Source organism: Saccostrea cucullata, unplaced genomic scaffold (genome assembly GCF_032062105.1).
Source record: "Saccostrea cucullata isolate Sc308-1 unplaced genomic scaffold, CSIRO_AGI_Scuc_v1 ctg18369, whole genome shotgun sequence".
Taxonomy (NCBI): Eukaryota; Metazoa; Mollusca; class Bivalvia; order Ostreida; family Ostreidae; genus Saccostrea; species Saccostrea cuccullata.
Genome location: NW_026925882.1, coordinates 1 through 10,421, shown reverse-complemented (window position 1 = coordinate 10,421; position 10,421 = coordinate 1). Strand labels below are relative to the sequence as shown.

The 10,421-nt window shown below is 29.9% G+C and overlaps 1 long non-coding RNA gene across 1 annotated transcript; it reads left to right on the top strand.

Annotated features, from left to right (window-relative positions):
* The first annotated feature begins 3,155 nt into the window (after positions 1-3,155).
* Positions 3,156-8,461, top strand: LOC134269937 (uncharacterized). Its single transcript, XR_009992682.1, has 3 exons — positions 3,156-3,188; positions 5,352-5,405; positions 8,378-8,461. It is a non-coding gene; the product is annotated as an uncharacterized LOC134269937 (long non-coding RNA).
* The last annotated feature ends 1,960 nt before the right edge of the window (positions 8,462-10,421 follow it).

Here is a 10,421-nt window from a genome sequence, read left to right as displayed (position 1 = left end):
AGGATGTGCGATTTTATCGGTATACCGGTATATCGCGATTTTTTTTGCGTGATACGTATCATGATACGGAACCTAAATAGGTTTTAATTTACTATAAAGTCCAGAAACTATTCATTTATTCATTAAATCTTTCACATTTCAATTGAGAAAAAAAAAAAATGTTCTTAAAGGTGAAAAGAACGGCATCTTAACGTCCAAACATAACTGATTTTTTATACATAAAAATTTCAAGAAAAAAAATTTTGTTTTTCTATACTTTTTAGAAAAATAATGACTTTTCATATAAAATCATGGTAAAAACTGCATTTAAAAATATCATGATATTATCGTGATATTGTGGAAAAAATCTGATATATCGCGATACAAAATTTTTTGGCGATACCCATCCCTATACAGTATTTCTATGGAAATAAATTTTCACAAAAAAATAGTGTGATACTAGTGTACATTATATTAAACATATGCCTCAATGACAAATTTTTTACTCAAATGTATGAAGTTTTTTTTTATGTATGCATTTGAAACAAAGAAACTGGAAAAAATTTTAAACACTTTTAAGAGGTGCATGTACATGATGTACAGTTTTATATATACTGAAATGAACATCAAAATCAGATAACATGTGGTTAATAGTCAGTAAACTTATACAGGAAGGCACATGCAAGTGCTTTTTTGAGGAGTGATTGACACCTTTCTCTTTTCAACAATCAGAAATGTACAAATGTAGGTACCTCAAGGCTTTTATTTGATACATTGAGGAAGTAATGCAATGCTCTGAAAAAAAGTTTCCACATAGGAATTTTATGTATCAGAGCTATACCCTATTATATGTTAATTTGATGATGGTCATTTTTTTGTAATTAACTTCCTACTGCAAATTTACTCCACAAAATGCAATAGTGGATTGGGCTATCTTGTTTGTAATAAGACATTTAGGGTTACAGCCACAAGTATGAAAAAGAAAAAATTCCCCCAAAAGGAAATAAGAAGAAATTATATCAATGAAAGGAGTATTTATATGCACTAACATTTTAGAGGCAAAAGCAGGATACCCCCCCCCCCCACCACCAAACAATCTATAGCAATTCTAATCATAAAACCACTCCAAGGGATGTAAGTACATAAACATGAAATATGCTGTGTCCGCAGACCTTGAGATTAAATATACACAAATTTGTTCATTCACAAATCAGCAATAGAACTTATGAAGAATTTAATACAATACAAAATTATTTTTGCAAAAACTGTAAATGTATTTCATTTGGCATATACAATATTTGGCGGAAATTATAAAAACTTAATCAAGTTAACCTAGATTTGAATTAGTGCTTTTAATGGGCTTTATATGAATATATGTAAACAAAACATTTAGCGATGTACTTGATTTAGCAGATGATACTTTCTGCGAAAGACGCTAAATAGAATACACAAAATATTATACCTTTACAGTATTTTGATGCTTATTTTGTTCAGTTTCAATTTAAAAGCTGTCTGAAATGGGTAAGATTTTGTAATTCTGCTAATTCTGTTGTCAAAGTAGTCTGATCAGCATGAGAAATGTATGTATTTATAAATTCTGACTATTGGACAGGTGTTTATTTTACACCTTGTATTACATGTAATAAATATTATTACTTATTTGAATATCCTATGTTTATGAACTGTATGCTTACATGATAGATTTAAAAAAAGAACGGTTTGATATGAATTAGTCTCCCCCAAAATTAGTATACTAAGTATAGCAAGTACTTATGTATAATTGTATACAACTATATTTAAAGATTATAGCAAAGTTAAACCACAATCTATGTATATCCTTGTTTTGTGACTTTATTGATATGTTAAATATTACACATATTATACATGTACCATGTACCTGTATCACAGGCATTTGTTTCGTATATGGTACACCCCTAACTAGTAGGGGCACCCCGTTACAAAACAAGTGCCTGCATGTGGCCTGTATACAATAAGTTGAACTGCATATAGTACAGTAACTTTAAGATTTAAAGTACTATTCAGCCAGTGCTGAAAAATGAATTTATAGGAAGTTTCTGCAAAAATTTTAAATTCATTGTGTCTACTACATTTTATGTCCTACCTTGCAGGGACAGAGAAAACAATTTCTAAAAAAAAAAAAAAAATTATGCAATAAAAAAATTGTTGTTATATATTCTGTTGGTTTTAAAAAAAATGCTGAAAAATAACAATTAAATACTATTTTTCAGAGTGGGAAATAACGACACTTTTTTACGGACCCGAGCGAATTAACTCACCCCATTCACTGCTCCACCATTTCATCTCCGAGAACCTTCTGTCTCCTGGCTCTCTTTGATCTGTGTTTTGCCTTTAATTATGGGGATTATACTCGGTAAGGGGAAAGTTCATAGTACCATTACCAATATCATTATGTGATGAATTTATTTTTGTTTTATTGTATCCTATGCATATATACTGTAAACCAATTTCTCGCCATAAATCAGCCTTAAGGTCTCATGTTTTTAACAACAGATAAAAAAGGCTTGATCACGAAAATTAATCGTCGCAAATATTTTAAACCTCAAAATCGCGAAATAAAGTTGTCGCGAATAAAAGTTGGTGTACAGTAATGATAAAGTGAATGCAAAAATATGTGTAATAAAATTTTTTTTAGTTGTCCTCTGGTTATATATTGCTCTATAAAATCTTAAGGAATACTATTTTAAGTGAGATTGAAATTTTCGGAAATTTCTCATGTAATTACACAAAAATAAGTTCTTGCGAATAAAATATTATTTTCAGTACTGTTAAGTATATGTGTACATACAGTATGTTTTATTTTTTTTTTTTTATTTGTCAATTTAGAAAAAAAAAAACTCCATTAAAATAAAAAAAAGTTTAAAACTACCGTTTTTTTTTAGTTTACAGGTTCAGAAACTGTTTGGGAGGCATTTGAACAGCAGGTTGTAATTATTTTTAAAACTCCTGTTTGACACAGTTGTAAGTTATTTTATAGCTTTTAGTTATTAAAATATTCCAGAAATTTAAACTACAAGGGAAATTTTTTTTACATATAATATCTTCTTTTAAATACATTCTATATGCAGCCCTTAATTCTTTTCCTTACATATTGTAGATGGTAGCGGATTCTTTTGTTTTGATTGAGCGGGGTACGATTGTTTAGACTAAATCATTGGTGGCTTATTGCAGTAAGTACCTCAGTATTGCTATTTATACGCCCGTCTTAAGACGGGACGTTTATGTTATAGGCTTATGTCCGTCTGCTGCCCGCGTCCCTTGCCCGCCGTTGTTAGCCCGTGTGGCTATAACTTGAATACTATAAGGCCTAGAGTTATCAAACTTTGTCAGCATACATCTTGGGTAGAAGGTGTGTCGCACACAAAAATGGTCGTCTGACCTATAATTAAAAAGTTATAGCCAAATATGGAAAAATCCTGTCCGGTCCATAACTAGAAAACTATTAGATTTAGAATCATCAAACTTGGCCACTTCATGCACTTAGGTAGAGGGTGTTCGCCCCTATTTCAAGGTCACTGTGACCTTTAATTTAAGTAAAATTTTAAAAAAAAAAATGTCTTGTTTTCTCTTCATTTACACACCCCAAAAAATGTAAAAGTATTGCACTATTCTTATTAGAAAAATGTTAAATCAAGAAAATACTTATTTTTTTAAGATATACTTGACAGCAATCTATAACAAATGTAATGTTTTAAAGAAATTCCACCACTCCCATGATTTTAATTATCAAGCACTGGTCAAGAAGAATTTTGATAACAGAAAATTGCATGTCAAATTAAGAAATTAATGAGTTTAGTGTGAGGGAGAGCATCGATGCTATCTATATCCCTTGAGTATTGGGTCAAATGGGTACCCTTTGGTTTAAAAAAGCCTTGTTGGCTAGCATAAGTTTTAAAATGAATTTGATGAGACGTAAATAAAACTAATTTGATTTTGCATAATAAACTATTTTGATATTACATAATATTATGAACTTTAAAAAAATAATTTTATGGGGGGGGGGTGGAATCAGCATGTCCATATGAATTGCATATTAAAACCTGTCTGCCATTAAATCTAACAAAAAAATCATTGAGGTTTTATATGTTTTAAAAATGCTTTATGGTAGATAGTGCAGATCCAATAATCTCTTGGGAGTAATGAGTAGACAAGCATCCAGTTAAAGATTAATTAATGTGTTCAGTGTCAAGGCTATAGTTGTCTCAATCATTTCTTTAAGCATTATCTTAATTAACTGACAGTGCATCCTTTGGGAATTAGACAGAAGAACTGTTGGTCAGTTTATATTTGATGGCCAGCCTTTTATTTTCAAAATTAATTAGGATAGATTAAGTTGTTAAACTAATTTGATATTGTTTAATATGATAGGCATTTGGCAAGGTCTAAAACAACCAGTATAGAAATCTATGAATGATGCATATATGTTATAATTAATGCCTACACCACAGGAGATGGATAAACACATTTTTTAAGGAGTCGAAAATCATGGAAAAACTTAAAATCAAGGTTGACATGATTTTCTTGACTTTTAATTGTTTAAGATAATTGTAATTTTTTGAGGGGATCATGCTGTGGGTGGCACTTTATTTATACATGTAGTCCACTTATTCTTTAAGTTCATGATCTTCAATACTTCAAGAGCCTACTTGCTTCAAGTATTTTCAGTATTTAAAGTAGGCTCATTGTTGAAATATCTTAATTAATTTATAGTAAATTTACTTTTATAAAATTTCATCTGACAGTACTTTATAGTAGGCTTAATACAGCTGGTTTGTTAATAAGTATCTTCATTACTTTATAGAAGACTTATTGTAGGTGCATTGATAGATTATTATTATACTTATAATAGTAGATTTGTCCCATAAAACAGAACAGTATTTCCCTAAATTATATTAATAATTTTATTGGTCTTTTTCCTCACTTTCGTATAGATGAAGTAATGTTTTAACTTCATGAGTGTGTGGAGATAAGAAAAACAATTTTTTTTAGTGCAGGTGTACCAAGTGTACATGTTAATATACATATATTTGTGTACATTGGTGAAAACTGAAGCTTCTCAGGGGGGCTATTAATAATTTTATATGTGTACTTAAAAAGTATTGTTTACCTAATAAAAAAAAGTACTGCAAACAGTGTAGAGCATACCATGTTTAGTTTAATTGATAGTATCTTACTTAGTATGGATAGACAAAATTTGTACCATTATACAAATAGATAGAAAATTTAATATCTCTGATGCTACTGTTTACATATGAGATAACTTTTGATCTTTTGTGATGATAAAATCACAAGGTAATTAAATTAAAGATTTCTCACATATATTTATTTTACAGATATCCACATCATTAACTTGTATATTTTTGATTGCCAAAGTATTTTTATTTGAGGTATGTATATAATTTATTACCCAAAATGATTACATTTATTGCATATTTGATAAAATCAGCAAACATTAAAGAAATAAAATTGAATATTGATGAAGATTTCATTCATGTACATTAATACAATAATTACAAGTATAATTGATAAAAAAAACAAATACAATGAACCTTTTACCACCGCATCCACACATATTTTACTTGCAGCAAAACGTATGAAGGTGGCAGAGGAAGTTTCGAATAAAGTACCGGTCAAAAATTAGAAAAAATAGAGAAACCTAAGGTTTGAATGTATATTATAGGTAATTTTATAGGCAGAATATTTTATGGGTGCATTTGGAGGGATTTGGTGGCCTTGTATATTTTATTAAAATATGACACTTTAGTGTCACTACTACTGTATATGGGATATGGACTAGAAATACGAAACTAAGCTCAAAACTCGCTCTACCGGTATTTCACCAGAAAAGCGGGGGGGGTTCACAGGATGAATTGTAGCTTGAAAACGAGGTGGTTGAGCCATTATCTCTTGCTGTTCATTGGTATGTACAAATGTTATTCTGCAATTTGTGTGGTAGCTTAGGTCAGGCGCACGGGCCTGGAAGCAGATGCGGCTGCGGCGAAAAGTGAAAATAGGCTTGATTCACATGAAATTTTGAATTGTCCCTGCGCCATCTTTAGGGCTCATTCTGTAAGTTTAATGTTTTATTCCTAAAAGCTTCAAATTTCTCAAGGGACTACTTCATACTGTTATTACATGTAGAGGGAATTTAAAATTTTTCAATGCACAATTTTAAAGCAGCTCAATATTAAGTAAACCGTCAGTCAAACGTTATGATTGCAAAAAAAACTATCATCTGCCACCTTCAAGAATGCATCAATTTTTAGAACTGTGAATTTTAGTCTGATTTTTAGACAAAAAGGTTTATTTATGTAAGTCAATTTAAAAAATACTTTGTTTCTGTTATTTAAAATCTGTACAGATAGGTATATTCACAAAAAAGCAAGGGGGGATTTTTCCAGCATACATTTTTAAAGACTTTAACCATCAGCATAATAAATCATATAAGATTCAGGCATTTTTTCCAAGAATAAATTAATTGTTTGAATTTGATACTTTGGGTATTGTCCATAATTAAAATCATGTCTTGCTTTAATTAATTAAATCTAATTAAAATTTAAGTGTATTAATTAGTGCAATATCACTGAAATTACATATATTTGCCATTTTTTAAACCCTAATTTACTAAATATAATTATTTTGAAAATAAAAATCAGTAGCATACCTAAATGTCACTAAACCTAACCATATATAGTAAAAAAAAAACTTTTTTTGCTTTATTTTTCCAAATTTAACCTATTTGTTATTGATATTTTCTAAATATGCCCCCCCCCTTTTCAATTTTTAAATTTATCTATATTTAAATGTGACAGAATCTAAATTTTTCAAGGTTTGCTAAAAAATGACTATTTTTCTTTAAAAATAACAAAACAAAGAGTTTATGTTGCATATTTAATAAGTAATATCAATAAAATGTGCATTTTCATGTAATTATTGAATTTGCTAGGCCCATATAATCTGCCCACAATTGCCCAGGGTGGACAGAATAATCACTTTTTGTATTCAGGAGAATGAAATGTATGTATTTGATTACTCATAATTGTTAACAGTGAATATCAGACACTTAGAAAGAATTCAGCTAGGACAAACAAAATTTTACAGTGCATTTTCATTACACTGAAGAAATGGCTGCAGGGGTAGGGTGTTGAACAGCCATTTCCTGGACACTTTTTCTTTTGCATATGATGCAAGAGGGTTTTTTGCATATCATGATAAATATCTTGAAAGTTGAAAGGGGTTTTAACTTTGCAAAGAAGTTATAGGTATATAAATCCAAGTGAAAATGAGATAAAAAGGAATTTCATAGAACATGAAAAAAAGGGGAGTATGTAACTGTGAGTACATTTCACCAAAATGTGCCCTTTATATTTGACTTTTTACATATAAATGTATTTGAAATAGATTAAAATTACCATTTAACACTTTTTTTCTGGTATATTTATCATCTGGAGTTGTAAGAATTGCATTTGTTTTATGTGGAAGAAACAATATGGGGTTAAGGTGGTTGACCAAAAAATTTGGGAGGGTTTTTATTTGGCCATAACTTTTTTATTTTTCAATGAATCAAGACATATTTGGTATATTTTTACTAGAATTGCATGTTCTTTTTGAATTGAGCAAGGTTTATTACTTGCAAGACAAACTTTGAAAGTTAAAGGTGGCAGAGGATAGTTTGAATAAAGTACCGGTAAAAAAAAGAAAAAAAAGAGAAACCTGAGGTTTGAATGAATTAAGGAATTTTATAGCTAGAATATTTTATGGGTGCATTTGGAGGGACTTGGTGGCCTTGTATATTTTATTGAAATATGACATTTAGTGTCACTACTACTGTATATGGGATATAAAAAGAAATACGAAACTAAGCTCAAAACTCGCTCTACCGGTATTTCACCAGAAAAGCGGGGTGGGTTCACAGGATGAATTGTACTTGAAAACGAGGTGGTTGAGCCATTATCTCTTGCTGTTCATTGGTATGTACAAATGTTATTCTGCAATTTGTGTGGTAGCTTAGGTCAGGCGCACGGGCCTGGAAACAGATGCGGCTGCGGGGAAATAGTGAAAATAGGCTTGATTCACATGAAATTTTGAGATTGTCCCTGCGCCATCTTTAGGGCTCATTCTGTAAGTTGTACATGTTTTATTCCTAAAAGCTTCAAATTTCTCAAGGGACTACTTCATACTGTTATTACATGTAAAGGGGAATTTTAAAAATTTTTTAATGCACATTTTTAAAGCAGCTCAATATTAAGTAAACCGTCAGTAAAGTTTTATTGCAAAAAAAACTATCCTCTGCCACCTGAAAACTAAAAATGCATATTAGTTTGTACATAAAATCATTCCATTTGTTGTTATCTTTCAGTTCAGCCATGCTGGTAAACCTGAGAACCCTCTGAGTTATATTCTTTTATTAGCATCATTTATCATTACGTGGATTGAGACATGGTTCTGGATTTTAAAGCCCGCCAAAAGAAAAAGATACTACTTTAAAAGGGATACTTAAAAACAAAAAATTTTGTTTGGGATTATAATCATTATATTTTGTTTATTTTGTTGCTAACAATAATCAATGAAATTAAATCCCACATGAAATGTTCACATAAATATATATTGAATAGGGTTAATTTTGAAATGATGAAATTTAATTCCCACAAAACTGTTTTAGATGACAACAAAAATTGATCCCAATGAAGTGTTTCTACCGTGTATAAAACTGCTTTTACTTTACCACAATAATAACACATATATTAGTACAATCATATTTTTTTAACAAAAATTTGTTGTGAAAGTTTGTGAATTTAATATCATTCATTACCATGATCAATAAAAAATATAAAAAATTAATGTACTGAAAAAAATGAATTGATCCTCAAAATGTTTATGTACACATTTTAATTACAGCATAGTTGCTGTAATTTCTTGATACTTTCTATATTTAGGAACACACGGTCAGCCAAATGAAAAATTTTACCGGAATGCAGAGGAAGGGAATAGTGTGCCAGACGATGACAAAGATAACATATACTCACCTGCAGGTACTGAAGCTTGTTTATGATATATCCATGATTCGGTATAAAGTGGGGCCTCTTATACCAAGGGTTGTCCCTAGGACCCGGGATTTGGGGGAAATTTCCCCACCTTAAATGATGGAACCCCCCATTTTTTGGATCCCCATCAACACCTGTAAGGGGTGGAGCCCCAGACCTCTTTTACTGTTTTAATGCCCCCTGCTTTTTCATTTTTAGGGACAACCCTGTCTACATTTATGTTCCCATGTGTTTTTCTATCCTCAGATTTCTTTACAAATATTAAAAACTTGCTAAAATTTTAAATCTGCAAGTTACTAATATGACCAACTGGTTCAATATATAGGAGTACTAGTAATTTGTTTTAATGTCATGCATTTAATTACTGGTATCTGATAGATTAGACTAATAAAATATATGTATACATATCCTCATTTGTTCTGTTGTGTGCATTTCTCCAATTAAAATATATGTCATGGAAAGGTTTACATATTCAACATGACAGTTTTTGTTTTGACCCTTTAAATTGTTGAAGTTAAATAGCTTAATCATCCTTATCTAAAAAGATTAAAACTTATGTTTGAATAGTACATGTGTCTTGTTTCCTCAGAATTTAATGTTCTATTTTTCTTTTTATTTCATACAATATTATCAACTTCTTACTTGGTGTAGATAATCTTAAAAAATGTGAATTTCTTGGGATTTACATAGAAGAAAAAAGATAATATGAATTCATAGAAATCAATTTGTGTGGGCATCACTTTTTTAAAAAAATCAAAAGTGTATTAATTGCTCTCATTTGACACACCATAGAGAGGGAAAAATAGCTCAATTGTTTTTACATTGCACAAAGAGTTCTTGTACACCAGCATGCTGTGGAGTACAATGTCAAAATTTTATAGGGGTGGGACGATACACAGATCTTGCGTAGATACATATCTCGATATATTGGGACGAACGATATGTATCTCGATATTTTGATAACTTATAAAACTATTTTAAAAAATTAGTATTTTATTTCATTTCTTGTCTTGTCATTAAATCAACATGATAAATTATAAAATATTCAAAAAATTAGTACTTCATTTCATTTTTTGCCTTGACATTAAATCAACAAATTATTCTATATAAAAATCATGTGTGCTTTGTAATTAATACTTAAAATTCATCAATATCATTCACTAAAACTTTTCAAAAACAAAAAACATGTACATTTATTATTACCAAATTACTCTTAAGAAGTTGTTTACAAATAGTTGTGTAGTTCAGCAGAGAACACTGACTAAAATTCATTTAAAAAACATCGATCACATTTACATTTTTATTAATTGCTGAAAGTCTGTAGCAAAGCTAAGATTACAAAAAAAAAAAAAAAACGAG